Here is an 18,343-nt window from a genome sequence, read left to right as displayed (position 1 = left end):
AAAGAGCATGGGGTAGATGAATTATAATTCAATAGGTACAGACCCTCTAAAACATGTTGAAGTTTACTTGGCTTAATTCTTTTTAATTTGGCGATTTACTTAGATGAATCCGATGTATCGCTTAATGTGGATCTACGTTAGACATATTCATTGTTTTTACTAGGTGCTTACAAGAGGGTTAGGCCAAAAAAAAAAAAAAAAGGCAATTCTTTTGACTTTCTGTTGACTTAGGATTGTCAGAAAAGTATGCCTCTTACCTGACCCGTAGAGGGAGAAGGCAGAGCAGTTTCTGAGGTACTGCCCCTCCCTCATACTGACCCGCCAAGCAGCGAAATGCTTCTCTTTCCCATTTCATTCTTATTTACTTTACCTCATCCAGGCCTAAACCGCATTAGCGCAGTCAAACTGCAAATGGGCAGCTGGTAACTGGCAGATGCTTTTCTGATAGATTCAAGTCTTTGTAGAAACAGCAGGAGTGGGTGGGTGGGGAGCGCGGGGTTGAAGGCTGGCAGAGAGGGGCCTGAACAGCCTCTTGGGCATCTGCGTGAGGCAGTCACAGGGCGAAAGACTGAAGAGGATACAGCAGCCAAAGTGCTGCAGGCGTTGGTCTCGGAAAGTACTGACTAGTAACAGCGACGGTGTTTACAAGCAGGAGCTGGTGTAAAGGAAGGCAAATGGTATATAGCAAGAGGTGGAAGGAGGAAAGCAAAGGGGAATATAGTTCTTGCAGTTGCTGTGGTGGTTGTTGCAGTAACTGAATTGGTGCTACGAAAATGAAGTAAGAGTGGGAAGGGTTCCCCCAGCATCACATAAAACTAAGTGGTCCTCACTCTGGCAGCCTGCCTTCATAAACAAACAGATTGAACTTGAGAATAAACCTTGTATGAGCACTTATCTTTTCTATACTTGGCTTTCACAGGGGTCGTTTTCTGCTTTGGCTTCTCTGAACTGTTCTTAAAGGCCAACCTAGGAACCACTGGCTGTGTCAAGAACTGAGCTCAAGCACTCCATCTCATACACAGTGCTTAACTGGTAGCCCAGTCCTTGGTGCTATTTTAAACTGATTAAAATAACTGGCTTCAAGTCTAGCTTGCTAGGACTGAGTCTAGGCTCAAGCACCACAGGCGTGAGACAACCCAGGAGCATGCTGATTGATTTGAGGGCTAAGGGTTGATATCTTGACTCTTGTATTTGGTAGGATAGTAGTAAATTTGTGGCCATTACCTTTAATATGAGATATGAAATATTAAACACATAAGCGTATCTGGCCTTTTGAGACTCTCAAAAGGTAATCCCTAAATTAATATCAAATATTATCTTGTAGTTCATGAGCTATCTGCAAGAACAACAGGCAGTTCCATCTTTCTGCCGCACAAGTTTTTTTCCTTAGGTGTTTGCTAATCAGCTTGTTGTTATAATAATGATCTGTTTCAGTAAGAAGCTCTGACTCATAGTTCTCACTAACTAGAATATGACTACTTAAACTCCTGAACCCAAGAAGGCTGTAACTTTCCCATGGGATTGTGGCCAAAGCAGAGGCCTGTTGCATCCATAAAGTAGATGCACAGTAAGCAAGATATAATTAATATTTGCTTTGCTTGAATCCAGGCATAAGCACATAATAATAGCATAACTGATGATGATGTATAAGCATTTGTAGCATCTTAGCACCACTAATAACCATAAGCACAAAGTGGCAAGTGGACAAAGAGGGTATAGGAAAACATGCAAGAAGTAAAATTTGAAAGAACAAACAAGCATTTAAGATGTCTGGTAAAAACAAAACTATCTTGCAGAGCAGGTAATAGCAGGGTGACTGATGAAAGCAGAATAAGTGAAACTATAACAAGGTCTACTCCCAAAAATAAAATATCCAGAGCAAATGAGATCACTCCTTTCTCTTTGTGGGGTAGGAATAGAAAAGTATAATGCATCAAAGATGAGAAAGCAAAGAGGGGTCAATACTGGGTCCAGTGTTGTTTAACTTATTCATCAATGACGTGAAGAAAGTGACAGACTGCACCCTTAGCAAGTTTGCTGATGATCTCAAAACTGGGAGGAGTGGCTGACACACCAGAAGGCCGTGCTGCCAGTCAGAGGGACCTGGACAGGCTGGAGAGTTGGGCGGAGAGGAACCTCCTGAAGTTCCACAAAGGCAAGTGCAGGGTCCTGCACTTGGGGAGGAATAACCCCCTGCACGTGTACAGGCTGGGGTCTGACCTGCTGGAAAGCAGCTCTGCAGAGAAGGCCCTGGGAGTGCTGGTGGACAACAAGTGGAGCATGAGCCAGCAGTGTGCCTTTGTGGCCAGGAGGGCCAATGGTATCCTGGGGTGGATGAGGAAGAGTGTTGGCAGCAGGTGGAGGGAGGTGATCCTGCCCCTCTCCTCAGCCCTGGGGAGGCCTCACCTGGAGTCCTGTGTCCAGTTGTGGGCTCCCCAGGACAAGAGAAACATGGCACTGCTGGAAGGAGTCCAGCAGAGGGCGACAAAGACGATGAGGGGACTGAAGCATCTCTCCTCTGAAGAAAGGCTGAGAGAGCTGGGCCTGTTCAGCCTGGAGAAGAGAATTAGGGCTGATCTCATCAATGTGTATAAGCATCTGAAGGGAGAGTGTCAAGAGGATGAGGCCAGACTCTTCTGAGTGACAGGACAAGAGGCAACAGGCACAAACTGGAACACAGGAAGTTCCGTCTGAACATGAGGATAAAACTTCTTTACTGTGAGGGTGCCTGAGCCCTGGACCAGGTTGCCCAGAGAGGTGGTGGAATCTCTTTCCTTGGAGATATTCAAAAGCTGACTGGAAAGGGTCTTGTGCAATGTGCTCTAGATGACCCTGCTTGACCAGCAGGGTTGGACTAGATGATCTGCAGAGGTCCCTTCCAACCTCAACCATTCTGTGAAGATGAGGAAGAAAGAAGATTCCTCGCTATAGTTCTGGCTTCCCTGTCCAAGAGCCTGATCACCTTTACCTTGGTGAATTAGAGTGATCAAGGACTGTAGTCATCAGATTAACTAAAATATCAGCTCCATTGTAGTATATTGTTATAGCTAAGTTAGGATAAGTTTTTAAGTGCTGATTATTTTGTATATTTACTGATAATGCTTGCTTAAGAAGTAGCGAATGGCAATGTGTGTTGTTAATGAAAATCGGTCCAGTGAAGGGTTATTCTGAAAATCGAAATAGGCCTAATTTTAAACACTTATTTTAAAGTCATTTGAATACTGCCATCACAGCTATCTCCGGTTTCCTAACTGATACCTAAATCTATCTCTTCAGCTTCCATGAGCTCTGCTGATCTCTGTCTTTACTTCAGCTGAGTGCTCGAGTGGTCAGTGGGAGAGCATTTATGGTTATCTATATAACCTTTGATAAAACAGCTTACAGCAATGAGGTGTCTGTCATCATCTGTACACAAGCTTGTCTTACAAACAGCCTATAAATAACTTGTCTGGTTATGCCTGCTTAACAATCCAATGCCATGCTAAATTTTTGAGCATATTCAGGAAGGACATTATGCATTCTAAGTAGCAACCCATTATCTCATGAGGGTTTACACTTTCAGGTTTACTGCATGAACCTTGTCTAGAGGGTCACTTTGACATCATATTCAAAGGACGCTACAGATATACACTAAAAAACCTACATACTGAAGATCCTTCTATTTCTGCCTCTAGCTGGAATACACTATAATACAAGTGACTCAGTACTATTTAGTTTTCCTGTGGTTAATTCTTGCAGATTACAATCTAGAGCACCTTTTTATTAGGCAATTTCTTATCTTGCAAGTCTACCTCGTGGTATTCTTTGCTCTAAAAAGTACACTTCTACATCTTTTCTATTAGAACATTTGCTCTCTATTCAGAAAGCAATTATTGTCACTCGTTTAAGATGCCTTTCGGTATATCACTTTATTACTTTGTCAAAGGTTAAAGGAAATAAAATCTTTTAATAAAATGAATGTTATTAGGTATAAAAGAAAACTCTTTATGAAAGTGAAAACCTGCCAAGATCATACTGGTTGGGATGTTCTAGTATCTACTGAACTTATTTGTTCAAAGAAGACAGCTAAACTATCTCATTCATGTATGTTTACTTGGAAAAGACAATGAAATATGAATTAAAATTTATGTGATATTCAGTGTGATGAACAGATTGGAATTAAATTGCAATAAAAGCAAGCTTTCCTATTCTATTCGTAGAATTATTACTAAAATGTAAGTGCCTTTCTGTCAGAACATTATGTTCCTGTATTTGATACAAGAATGTTATTTTATAACGAGAAGTAGTGTGCAGTACATTTGATTTATATGTTTTGTAATTATTGGATGAAAACACAAGCCATGAAAGCAAGGATACTAAATTTGTATTGAGCTTTGTGTAGGGACTATGTAGAGCACCTTAAGCTTTTCAAACGTAAGAACTGTGATTCTAATTGTGCTATGTATGTATGTATGCATGTGTGTGTGAATATATATATATATGTATGTATGTATGTGTATATATGTATATGTGTGTATGTGTGTATGTTTGTATGTGTATGTGTATATTTTATATATGTGTGTTTTTACATATATAATTTAATACTGTCCTAAGTTAAATTAATTTTAATTAAAGATGATGTATTACCCTGTACAAGTCATTTAACTTGGATTTTCTTCTGCTATTTTCTGCTATAATATGGCATCTCTTGATTGAGTTGTACCACAGGTTGCCTGTTAGGGAATTAGAGAATCAGAAGTAATGACTGGCCAGGAGAGCTGTGTGAAGATCAGAGCAGTAAAAGCAGAGCTTAGCAAGTAAAAGAAGTGAGCTCTTACAGACAACCACCAGTGTTTTCCCTTTTCTGGGCATATTATAAAAGGCGAAACGACCTGGATAGCTTTGTAAAATGTAGTGTCTTTAGAGCTTCAAACTTACTTTGAAATTATTCATGATAGAAAAAATAGAGGCTGATATCAACAGAAAATCATAATATTGCCAGAACATTTCAGATCTGTTTCTGTCCCTGCCCACATATTCATGTGATGCTGGGATCTTAAGTTCCTCTTGGGGGGAAAAAAAAGGAAACTACACCACGTTTTCAAAAAGACCAGCAACCGCAGACTATGGCTAATACATAATAAATACAGTAAAAATTAAATACTGATAGCCAAGATAGCCTGGCTTAATCATTTATTTAACGATAACAAGGCATCAGCTAAACAAAGCTGTGCAGTGGTTAAAATTTTTAAAACTCTCTGTTTAACAGCAGTCACAGCATTATACCAGATGTCTGTCTTAGAAGGGCATACCTTTTTAATTCTTATTTAACATTAAAAAAATAAGTTAGGAGATACTGGAGATCTTTTAAAATGTTTGGACTGCCTTTTCCATATTACATTAAGCTTTGCCATATGTGATAAAACAGTAAGATAATGCGTTATGGATATTATTTACATGGAGGATCGGGAGAGCCTTAAAAATGTGTTTGCTTACGTGTCTTGTTTAGATTTTGGTTTTAGTCTGAACTATATGCCACCAATTAAGAGGAGAATACCTAACTCCATTGTTACATTATTATTAGGGAATTGGAGACGGCTGTAAATGGAGTATTCTGAGATATATGAAACAGCAGGCTAATTTCAAAACTTCACGCAAGCATCTTTTTATGTTCAGGTACTAGGTAACCTGTTAACAATAAAACTAAGCATTAATCAAACACAGTAGTTAAACTTTTGGTATACTTAGGTATATTTAGTTATATCCTGAGTCTGATGTTTTTGTCTCTGATGGTCACAGTTTTTGATGGTTCTTCGTATGCGAGGCTGAGATGGCCAGGCGTGAAAGCTCTTTGGCAAGTAAAACTGGAACTGAAATGAGTGTCTTCTCTCTTCCCCAACCCCTGTTTTGTATGGCTAGTGTTAACATATGCCTTTTCCATGGATCAAGATCAGTCTGGACCAGCAGGTTAATTGTGGTTTTTTGTTTGTTTGTTTGTTTGTTTTCATTGACATTCTCAGCCTTGTCCAGACATGTGTTACCTGCTAGTTATTCTGACTTCTTCAGGTGGGTGTTATCTATTTGCAGACGAGGTAGTGGTCATCTTAATTTTACTATTTTTATATAACTATGACAAACCACCAGATGGGACAAAATGTTTCACTTCCTATCCTAAATCAAACAGTCTTTTGGTATCTCTGGATAAAAGGTAAACAGAAGTCTCAATAAATTTTATGATCTTACATGAAAGTAGAAATGTGTTGACCAACAGTGGGTCCGATATTTTTCAGCTGGTAGAGTCCTCTCCACTGAAGATTCCTCTGAAGGAACATTGTACTGGATGCTTCCCATTCCAGCTTATACTTCCTATTCTGGTGTGTTGTGATGCTGGATTTGGTGTTCGCATATGTGCTGCCCACACTTAATGCCAGAGGAAAATAAATCTGAGAAAGATTTCACGAGATTCTAGTGTTCTTACGGGGATTGACCCCACTGTCTCCATGGCAAGAGATGTCCCTAGAATAAGTTTTATGAATTGAAATTTGATTAAATCTCCAGCAGCCCAGGCTGTCATTTTGTGGGATTTTTTATTTATTTGTTTCAATAACATGCACTAAAGGATTAAATTTGTTCAGCTCTCGTGAATTCTTTTAGTCCTTATGCTATATAAATGATGCGGCTATTTTTTTGCAAAGTGGAAGGAGAAGAAAATTGAGCTCTGCAGATGGTTATCTGAAGTCCTTCATGAAGCTGAAGCCTGGATTATGGGGTTCACTGAACTGTAAGGAAAACAAATGAAGTTAAAAGTCAGACTGTGTCCTGAAGGGAGAAGAAAGCAAAAGCCTGTAGGTCTAGTCCTTCAATAAAACTGAGCTAATATTTGGAGACAACTGCTACACTGAATCAAAAACCTTGGTCATAGTGCAGTTCTCTCAGATTTCCTGAGCACACATGAACATAGATCAACTGGTCAGAGTAAAGATTAAAATCTCTATACATTTATGGATATTTGGCAGTTTATTATGTGTACCACGAAATAAAAATCCTTGTGCAATGAACCGAAAACAAAGGACATTTTAGAGTTCACAAAATTACTGTTAGCAAAACAATCATTTCCTTTGTAATATACTAAGCAAATAGTTCACTGTGACATAAAATAGAAAAGATGATAAGATTCAAGATACTGTCATACTAAATCTCTCCCTATAGTCAGCTTTATGTATCTTTTAAGTAGTGTCTCTTCCAGAGGGCTTGATTTGCTTTGGTTAGCATAGCACAATGGTCCACATATTTCAAGAGAGTGCTAATGAGCTGAATAACAGATGAATTTTAGTCTCAGTACAAAATATAAAATGATTTAATAATTTTAAGTGTGATTTTAAAGCTTGTTTTTCAATACAGGAGAAATATATAAAATAACTTGTGTAACAGTAGGCAATACTATAGCCTACTGCTATAGTGAAAGCACTGTAAAAATAATATCTTCATAGGTAAATGTACATGAAAGCAAGCATTATATGCCAGCCATTGTATATAATTATATATCCTTCCATACTAGAAAATTAAGAACACCACCATCAAGAAAACAAAACCTAAAGCATTTCTGAAGAGATAGAAGCAAAGCAGAAGAAAAAATATCCAAGGACAAAACAAAAGTTGGAGTTGGACAAAAATACTATTTCTATCTTTTGCCTTTGTTTGCTTTGTCTATGAAATACTGTACTGCAGAAGACCAGAAACAACCGGAAACAGGAATTGCATTTCTAGAGATTGTAAAAACCATGGCCTTGATGTTACTTTTGCAGTTCTGTGATGCAGAGTTAGAATCCTTCCATGGCTAAAAACACATTAACTAACATTTAGGTTAAACCTAGAAATCAGAAGAAAACACTGGCCTTCCATCCTTAATATTTGTCTTTATTTTAACGCATACTTTTATTTCATATCCAGATGAACAGAATTATTTTATAAATATGAAAAGCTTTTCATATGAAGCATTCAAATTATAAAAGATGATAATCATTTAGTCTTCACAGTTTTCCTAGACAATAAGAACTGTACAATCTATATTATTCACCTTTTAAAGTTTGTAGTTCTGTAGTTTGGATAAATTAAGCACTAAATTATAATGTGATTTTTTTCCTACTCAGATTTCACATTTCACTACAAAATGTGAAATGTATGTGTCTTTACTATATTTACATATACATATATATTTAGTATGTGTCTATATTTGCATTATTTATATGTGCCATTTAATTCTTTTTACTCTAAGTCAGTGTATGAAATTAATAATTTTTTCATAACTGAAATATTTCACTTTGAAAATATTGAGAACATTTTTAAATTTTAAAGCATTTTTTGAAAAAGCATTAAATGTTTTTTTTTCATTATTTTCACATTCTATAACCCACCACAGCATTTTTCGAGCTTAAAATAATTACTAAGTTTGTTCTGAATTTGCAAATTGGTTTGTGCATCATTTTCCACTCCGCTCTCTCAGGAAGTATACTATGTGTAAAATTAATAACAACTATTGAGTCTAATTGCAGTGTTTTACTCCTATTTTTATATCCTATGAAAACTCTCCCTCTTATGGGTCTTTAAACAGCACATGGCAGAGTGAAGTCTCATCTTCTCCTGCTCTCTTCTTCTTCCCTCTAAACTTTCCACTTAGATAAACAAGGTCAATCCATCCCATGTGATGGGGTCAGTAGCTCTCAGTAAATATCTGTATAAGTAAATAAACCTTACAGTCTTCTACAGACACTACATAATCTGCAACATTTTTTATAATGTCAGAACTCAAAAATGCCAAAACTGAAATAATATAAAATCATATAACATGTTTAGAACTAAATGTGATACTCATACAACAGACATTTATGGGTACATGTATTGTTAAACTAGGTGTGTCCTAAAATCCTCAAAATGCAGATAAATAAAATGTAAAGGTCAACTGGGATTTCATATCGAGTCATGAAAAAAAAGGCAAAAAAATTTGTTTTTTTTTTAATATAAGAGTATACAGTTAAAAATTTTAAGGAGAAAATTAACAAACTCCATAAGGACATTACTGGATCTGTTTGAGCTCAGGCATTTATATCTGACACTTAAAATATTATTTTTAAATATTCTTTGCACTAATATGCACATATATCTCTATATATCACAGCTGCAAACACTAGAGGCAGAAGATGGTGGCCTGGATAACTCCTTTTGATGAAAAGTCACTATGAAAAATTAAAGAAACACAATCTCTCTATTAAAAAAATTACCTGAACTGAGCGCTGACTTTGATATCTGCCTGCATATCACTGAATAAATATAGATCTGATGCACAACTCAATTTAAATATTAAAAAAGGGGGAGGGAAGGGGGAGAGAGAAAGAGATGTTAGTTCAATTAATGACAATCAAAATGAGACCATGGAAAGCAGATCTACTCAAGTAATTTGCTATCCTTCTTTTAAAGTAATGTATGTGATGGCTAAATTTAGTAATGTTGATATAATGTGTTCAGACTACTGTCAGCCATTCTACTCCATATTGTACTACATTTTGACTGAGAGACTAGAATAATACAAAGTCCAACAGTATACATTAAATGAATTAAGACTTGGCTAACTAAGAAGTCTGAAAACGTAGCTAAAAACAAAACATTGCAATTGAATTATAATTGGATACCTCTGAAATTATTTTTGAGCTCTTTTTTTTGTTCTATTTGTTTTGTTTGTTTGTTTGCCTGTTTGCTCTTTTTTTTCTTCTAACTACTTGAAGAATATCAGTGACAAAGCCTGTAGGTGACCCAGCCATTACAGAAAGCAGTAAATAACAACAAAGCAGGTGTCTGGTTTGATAAATACGATTTCAAAACACTCAAGTGAAGTGATACTTTTATGAACAAAAAGTGCAAGTCTCACTTACTTGAGGTAGGAGCTTTATCTTCAGGACCAGTGAAATGACTGCTCAGTGCGATAATTGTCATCTTAAAGCAAACACTTGGTGCTTTCAGCAGAGTAGGATTTAGCTGTCTCTATGCGTTCGTTTAGGTGCCTATTGTCACTTAAGGTGCTGCAGTAACCCACCTGCATGTCAGCTGTATCTGCATAAGAGTGCAAGTCTCCCATTAATCCTGTCATATCTGCCAATCCATCACAGATACCTTGCATTTATTAGGGTATCTCAAATGGCATTTAACATTTTCACTGAGGTAGCTGGTTCCTTATCTGAGTCTCTCCAGGCTCCATTAATTATACTGACTGAATTTGTATTGAATGTAATGGTGCTGAAACACCTAACCTGCCATCACTGATATGTGGAGACATGGGAGTCTCAAACTCAGACCAAACACTGTCCCAGGTGGCAAAGGGGGTTGTCCTAAAAAGGCAATGTAAGGGTACCCCACTCTGTTCGATTACAGTCTGTAAAGAAATAAACTGAAGAGGTTCCACAATCAACTGAACACTATAACATATGATTCATAGATAATATTCAAAGAACTCAAACTTACTGGTTAACCAGAGAGAAAGATGAGGACTGACTTGATCACAGTCTACATGTTTATTTCTTCTGTTTCTTCTCGTCTATTGACAAGAACAGCAAGGAAAGCAATAGATATTTACAGTAGAAATAAAGTGACAGAGACTGAGCCCAAAAGCTTGCCAGCTTTTTCTGTTACATCACTTGTTATTACATCTCACTACACCTTTCTTTATATCCTAAGATTATCTTATTGTACAGTTTCCTTTATATCCAAAGATCATAAAAATAATAGTTTCTGCAATTTTAATAGCAAGACCAATTAATCATTGAAACACTTAAATGAGGAGGATTGGTTATCACCTAGTAAACATTTGAAAAAGCAAGCTGCATTTTTTTTTCCAGAAATGTGTTGTCTTGTCTAAATTATGAGGAGTCTTAACAGATTTATTTCATATTACCAGTTAAGCAAAATGATCAAACTGAGCCATTCTGCACTTACATATATTTATTTTCTGTATTTGCAAGTGAACAATGCATATAACACTCTAAGTAAAGAAGTAGTCACTACATATGTTCCAATATCTTAACTCAGCAAGGCTTTTGACACTGTCTCCCATCACATCCTCACAGGTAAACTCAGGAAGTGTGGGCTAGATGAGTGGAGAGTGAGGTGGATTGAGAACTGGCTGGATGGCCGAGCTCAGAGGGTTGTGGTCAGTGGCGCAGAGTCTAGTTGGAGACCTGTAGCTAGTGGTGTCCCCCAGGGGTCAGTCCTGGGTCCAGTCTTGCTCAATGTATTCATCAATGACCTGGAGGAAGGGACAGAGTGCACCCTCAGCCAGTTTGCTGATGATCCAAAACTGGGAAGAGTGGCTGACACACGAGAACGCTGTGCTACCATTCAGAGGGACCTGGGCAGGCTGGAGAGGTGGGCGGAGAGGAACCTCCTGAAGTTCCACAAAGGCAAGTGCAGGGTCCTGCTCCTTGGGACGAATAACCCCATGCAGCAGGGCAGGCTGGGGGTTGACCTGCTGGAAAGCAGCTCTGCAGAGAAGGCCCTGGGAGTGCTGGTGGACAACAAGTTGAGCATGAGGCAGCAGTGTGCCTTTGTGGCCAGGAGGGCCAATGGTATCCTGGGGTGGATGAGGAAGAGTGTTGGCAGCAGGTGGAGGGAGGTGATCCTGCCCCTCTCCTCAGCCCTGGGGAGGCCTCACCTGGAGTCCTGTGTCCAGTTGTGGGCTCCCCAGGACAAGAGAGACATGGTGCTTCTGAAGCGAGTCCAGCGGAGGGCGACAAAGACGATGAGGGGACTGGAGCATCTGTCATATGAAGAAAGGCTGCGAGAGCTGGGCCTGTTCAGCCTGCAGAAGAGAAGGCTCAGAGGGAATCTCATCAGTGTGTACAAGTATGTGAAGGGAGGATGTCGAGAGGATGGGGCCAGACTCTTCCTTGTGGTGCTCAGTGACAGGACAAGAGGCAAAGGGCACAAACGGAAACACAGGAAGTTCCATCTGAACGTGAGGAAAAACTTCTTGACTGTGAGGGTGACAGAGCACTGGACCAGGTTGCCCAGAGAGGCAGTGGAGTCTCCTTTGCTGGAGATATTCAAAACCCGTCTGGATGTGATCCTGGGCAATATGCTCTAGAGGTCCCTGCTTGAGCAGTGAGGTTGGACTAGATGATCTCCAGAGGTCCCTTCCAACCTCAACCATTCTGTGATTCTGTGATTCTGTGATTGAGAAAACATGTAAGGTGACAAGTAGTCCAACTGAACTTCATGATATTTCTGAAAAAGTGTCATGAGTGAGTTTTCAGGGTTCCTTCCTTCTAAAAGAATATCAAAGGATTATTTTTGCTTTGCCAGACTGACCATAAACTTAAAATATACTTTCTGATAAATTGAGGGGTTATCTTTAAACCTTTTTGATGGGTCAAGAGTTAAACAGAAGTGAGCCTCCAAACAGAAGTTATTTAATGTCATTTTAAAAGGATAGACCCTTAATAAAATAAGGAATCCAATGTTAAAACGTTTTTCCCGAGAAAAGGCTAAGCTAGATCATAATCACTGATGACAGGTGTGAAATTCAAATTACCCCCTTTTTTGGGGAAATGTTAGTTATAAAGGCCTGAAATTACATCCTTGTTTTACAGTCGGTTAGGTACTGCATAGTAAGAGTTTAATTCATCACACAATATTTTTCTTGCATAACTACCTTTTCATAGATTGTTCCAAATTTATCCAGTTGCAGCTTGAACAGGGAGCTAGAAAAACATTGAGAAAATAATGTTGGATTTATAATAGGTTCTGATATTTCTCTGCCTTTGCTCTTGCAAATTATAGTGGGAGTACACAGGCACTAATTTTGCCATCTGTCATTGTGTGAGGGCAGTACAGTTTCTACTCAGTAGAAAAAAAATATGAATGTTGTTTAGATCTTATTTTAAAAAGGTATTTACTGTTGCTTGGAAATTATTAATAGTCTATTAGCTAATACAGAGAACTAGGATTAGGGAGTTATGGGATCTGAAGTAGGTATATTTTCTTTTGTTCGTTGGTTCAAACTGGCCAAAAAAAGATAGGAAGAGGGTGTACCTTGTTCTGAATATGCTTATTTTACAGTTAATAAAAGAGAATGTTTAAGATTTTTCAAAACCTCTCTTTGTATAAATTACATCTTCGTTATGCATACCCATGAATTAGATAGACTCATTTACAGACCCTTGAGAAAAAGTCAAGTTTATTACAGCATAACAGTACAAAATATTATGTTTCAAACTATAATATATGCTATAAAAAGTGTTTCTAGTTTAATATATATCATGTGTATATACACTATATAAGCTATTTATATTAAACATGTTTTTAGTAGGATTTCTACAGTTGGCTCAGACATGTCCCAACAGGTGGCATGTAAGGACTTAATGCTGGGATAGTAAATGGAGTCCAGTTAATTTGTGCAATGTGGCTTTGAATATCTAGATTCGTCTCCCCAGCACTGTTACTTACTGCTATTTAGCAGTTCAGTCAGTAATGCAGTATCAGTCATTTGCAACATAATTTTCATTTAATCAGAGGAAGAACTAAGAAATGAAATGCTTCGTGTTCTGTCATCTCCTAATCCTTCTTATTATTAATAAACCATTTTCAGCAGTGATCATTGTCTAAATCTTAGACTATCTTCAGTTATATATAATAAATTTAGCTTCTGCTAATTGAACTGCAGGAATTAGGGCTGTTTCATTTGTTCAATTAAAAGAATATTCATTTAAGAAACTAAGGAGTTAGAATTGAGCGTTTACTTTGAATTCCCTGTGTGATTTAATTAATTAGCCCTACATTAGTAGTTCTCACATGCTGTGAAATTTATACACCTCTACGTGTCAGAGCTTAGTTGCCAATAAAAATATGATTACAAATATATTTTAAGGTACAATTAAAGAAGAAATACAATATATTTTAAAACTAGATAGCCCCCCCAGATTTGCAAATTTTGTGCAAATTTTGCTATTTTAGAGGCTCTCTGTCATATGAAATATTTTTTAACTTTTTAACAGCAATTTGCTGTATCTTCAGAGAGTAATTGAAACCCTATTAGAACCAACAAAAAGAGACTTCAAAAGATTTTCAGACCAAATCAAACCCTGTGTTCTTCTTCACAGAATCACAGAATCACAGAATCGTTTAGGTTGGATGGGACCTCTGGAGATCATCTAGTCCAACCTCCCTGTTCAAGCAGGGTCACCTAGAGCATATTGCCCAGGATCACATCCAGTTCTTCCAGCAACCTAGATTAGAACATCCACACAATTTGATCTTTTTTATACTATGGATTTTTTTGCCTTTTTTTTTGACTTACTTCCACTTCTGAAACAATTTTATAAGTACTCAACTATTGGATTTGTTATATTTTGCCCAAGATGATGAGTTTGACTTTTTTTTTTTTTTTCTTTAAGGAAATGACCCTAAAACAAATCCTCAGAAGAAATATGTTTCTCCCAACAGGAAAAAAAAAAAAAAAAAAGAACAAGAACACCACCAACAACAGCTTCATTCTTCCTCTAATCCAGTTTTATCTTCTTACATTTATTCGAGTTAACACATTGCACTGCAATGCATAAATGATAATTTTTTAAGGGGAAAAAAATGTTATAGAGATTGGTGGGATTGAGAAGTAATTGGCCTCTGAATGGCAAGCTTAACTGATGAAGAACTGTGCTCAGTCAGATTGAGATTATACAGAAATATGTTGCAAGAAAACTCTGGAAATCTACTCAGTGGTAACTCTCCTGGTAATTTTCAGGTAGATATTATTCTTACCAAGTACTTTCACCTGTTGTTTCTATATATTGTTTTAGTCCATCAAACACCATAGCATTATCACAAGATCAAGTGGGAGAATGTATATAATACACACCCACCCACCCACCCACACACATATAACATGCAGGGGAAAAGAAGGTGATCAGGAGTGGTCAGCATGGATTCACCAAAGGGAAATTATGCTTAATCCAACCGACAGCTTTCTATGATGGGACAACTGGCTGGGTAGATGAGAGGAGAGCAGTGGATATTGTCTCCCTGGACTTCAGCAAGGCTTTGGACACTGTCTCCCATCACATCCTCATAGGCAAGCTCGCGAAGTGCAGGCTGGATAAGTGGACAGTGAGGTGAATTGAGAACTGCCTGACTGGAAGACCTCAGAGGGTAGTGAACGATAGCACAGAGTCTAGTTGGAGGCCTGTAGCTAGAGGTGTCCCCCAGAGGTCAGTGCTGGGTCCAGTCTTGTTCAATGTATTCAATAAGTGACCTGGATGAAGGGACAAAGTGCACCCTCAGCAAGTTTGCTGATGATCCAAAACTGGGAGGAGTGGCTGACACACCAGAAGGCCGTGCTGCCACTCAGAGGGACCTGGACAGGCTGGAGAGCTGGGAAGAGAGGGACCTCCTGAAGTTCCACAAAGGCAAGTGCAGGGCCCTGCACTTGGGCAGGAATAACCCCCTGCACGTGTACAGGCTGGGGGTTGACCTGCTGGAAAGCAGCTCTGCAGAGAAGGCCCTGGGAGTGCTGGTGGACAACAAGTTAAGCAGTGCGCCCTTGTGGTCAAGAAGCTCAATGGCATCCTGGGTTGCATGGGGAAGAATATTGCCCCCAAGTGGAGGGAGGTGATCTTTCCCCTCTGCTCAGCCCTGTTGAAGCCACACCTGGGGTACTGGGTCCAGCGCTGGGCTCCCCAGTGCAAGAGAGACATGGAGCTCCTGGAGCAAATCCAGTGAATGGCTACAAAGAGGATGAAGAGACTGGAGCACCTCTTCCATGAGAGAGCTGGGCCTGTTCAGCCTGGAGAAGAGAATTAGGGCTGATCTCATCAACGTGTACAAGTATCTGAAGGGAGAGTGTAAAGAGGATGAGGCCAGACTCTTCCTAGTGACTGGACAAGAGGCAACGGGCACAAAATGAAACACAGGAAGTTTCATCTGAACATGAGGAAAAACTTCTTTACTGTGAGGGTGCCTGAGCCCTGGACCAGGTTGCCCAGAGAGGTTGTGGAGTCTCCTTCCTTAGAGATATTCAAAAGTCACCTGGACAGGCTCCTGGGCAACTTGTTCTAGGTGTGACCTTCCTGAGCAGGGATATTGGATGATCTGCAGAGGTCCCTTCCAACCTCAACTATTCTGTGATCAGTGATTCTGTGATTCTATGATATATGCATATACACATATATATATTCTCCCTCTCTCTCTAGAATTGCTAGCCATGAGTAGCACAGTATTTTATGTCTTTTGGTTAAAAGTATTTTTTATTCAAATTGTGATTCACAGAATCAAAATGACTGATGTTAAAATAACTGTGCTTGAACACATCTGTTTTTTAATTAAAAGTAATTGAAAAGCGAGCTTCATTGGTCATTGTACTGCATGAAGGCTAATTTCCGTAGACACAACCTCAGATCTTGAAACTATGACCTACACCCTCAAACAGAACTACAATAAAGCTTCTTTTGTGATAGCAGTTACAGATTATTTTTCTAAAACACAGAGCATCGCTGATGGATGGAAACTGCTGCCAACTTGCTTTTTAAAATATTTAGTTGTCAGCATTGTTCAAAACAGTACATGCGTAAATATATATATATATTTACTTGATTTTCCTATTAGATGCATGTGTACTATTTTCACCCTTTTCAGTAGGATTTTCATACATATAGCTGGAGATAATAGAATCCAAATTCCTAACAATATCACCTACATCAGAATGAAGCATTTTCCTCCATTATTTGAGATAAGTTTTTGACCCAGAAAGTTGCTGAATAAACTAAGCACTTTGAAAATTAGTAAATACTAATCAACTGAATTTCATCTTTGATTATTAACTGTTGTTTTGCTTATTGTTTATGTGCTTATAAGCAGATTTGCTTAGGTATATGCAAAGTACCTAAAGATTTTTATTTACAAAACTAATTAAGCTGTGTCACAGGAAATCTCTGTTACTTCGTTTTGCATGTTTAGGTCTACTTCAGGCTCAAAGAATTATCTTGCAGAAAATATTAAGATATTTAATAACATAAATTAGTTGAATTTCTAGAATGATAATAAAGGATTTGTACAGTTTGTCAACAAGTCTCAAAATAATTTAGTCTTTTCTTTGGTGGAGTAAAGTGAACAGAAATTGTTTAATTCAGGTTACATAAAGGCATTAAAAAGACAAAAGAAAACATAATTTTAAGTGATAATAAAACAGATATTGATATTAAATTAGACTGTAATATAGAAAGTCAATATTTTGACTACTAGCGAAATGAATCAGCATTAATTATTTGTAATAGAAAAAACAATCAGCACAGTATAACCAACACAGGCAACTGAATTATTATGTGCTGAAGGTGCTCACACATGTGGGTATGGGAGGCCTGAAAAGTGATGATTCAGTCCTTTCAAAAAGCTCAAGACTTATCTATGCAGTCAATGAGGAGATGCGTATATTATTGAAGATTTTCGAGGATAATCTATGTCTCTTGTACTAAGTGGCCCATCTCTCTCCACTGACTATATAGAGAAAGAAAACTAGGAACTTCCACAAATCTGAAATGTCCGTCTATCCTTCCTGAGTAGAAGTATCTAACGGTAGAGATCATCACAGTCTTCTTAAAAAAAAGGTAATATTCAATTGCTTCTTGTTAGAAAGAAGAGGCAGTGCAGTATTAGATCTGAACGGGAAAATCAGTGGCGACCGCTATCTATTCTTACAAGGTAGATGTGAAACTCCAAGTAATTCACCCTCAGATGTCTTTGCTAGTAGAAAAATCAGTTTTAAGATATAATTCATCTGACTAATGTTAGATGTTTATTTGAGGGTCAGGTGAATTGTGTTCTGTAAGTACTTAATTAGGAAAAGGGGGTTGAGAATAACCAGCTCAGATCTTGGCATGTATGTGCAGCCAGATGGATCTCACTCAGAGCAACTTATCCTTCAGGGGGAAAAAAAAAATTAGATGATACAACTGAATAATCACCTAGAACTGTATACTAAACAAAGTAGTCACAAGAAGAACAGGTAATGTATTTGTTAAACTAGTGCCTCAGTCCAGAGTGTTCACTTATAAAAGACTGAGACAAAAATCTGGTTCATTGTCAGGAAGAATTACTAATTTATTCAATTCAGTACTAATTTCTTTTGTGTTTCCAGAATTCATTTGCTGTGCTTAAGACATGAAAGATATCTGCTTCATACAGCCACATAGTAACATGTATGTAATATGCTTAACTGGTAAGAAGGTAATGAAATTACTTCATTGTCATTCTTAATACAATAAAACCTTGAAAATACCCAGTTGGCAAGTGAGCCTTTTTTCTTTCTTGAAGTTCTAATGACAGAGCATAC

The sequence above is a fragment of the Struthio camelus genome, chromosome 1 (genome assembly GCF_040807025.1).
Source record: "Struthio camelus isolate bStrCam1 chromosome 1, bStrCam1.hap1, whole genome shotgun sequence".
Taxonomy (NCBI): domain Eukaryota; kingdom Metazoa; phylum Chordata; class Aves; order Struthioniformes; family Struthionidae; genus Struthio; species Struthio camelus.
Note: the sequence above shows the minus strand (reverse complement) of the source record.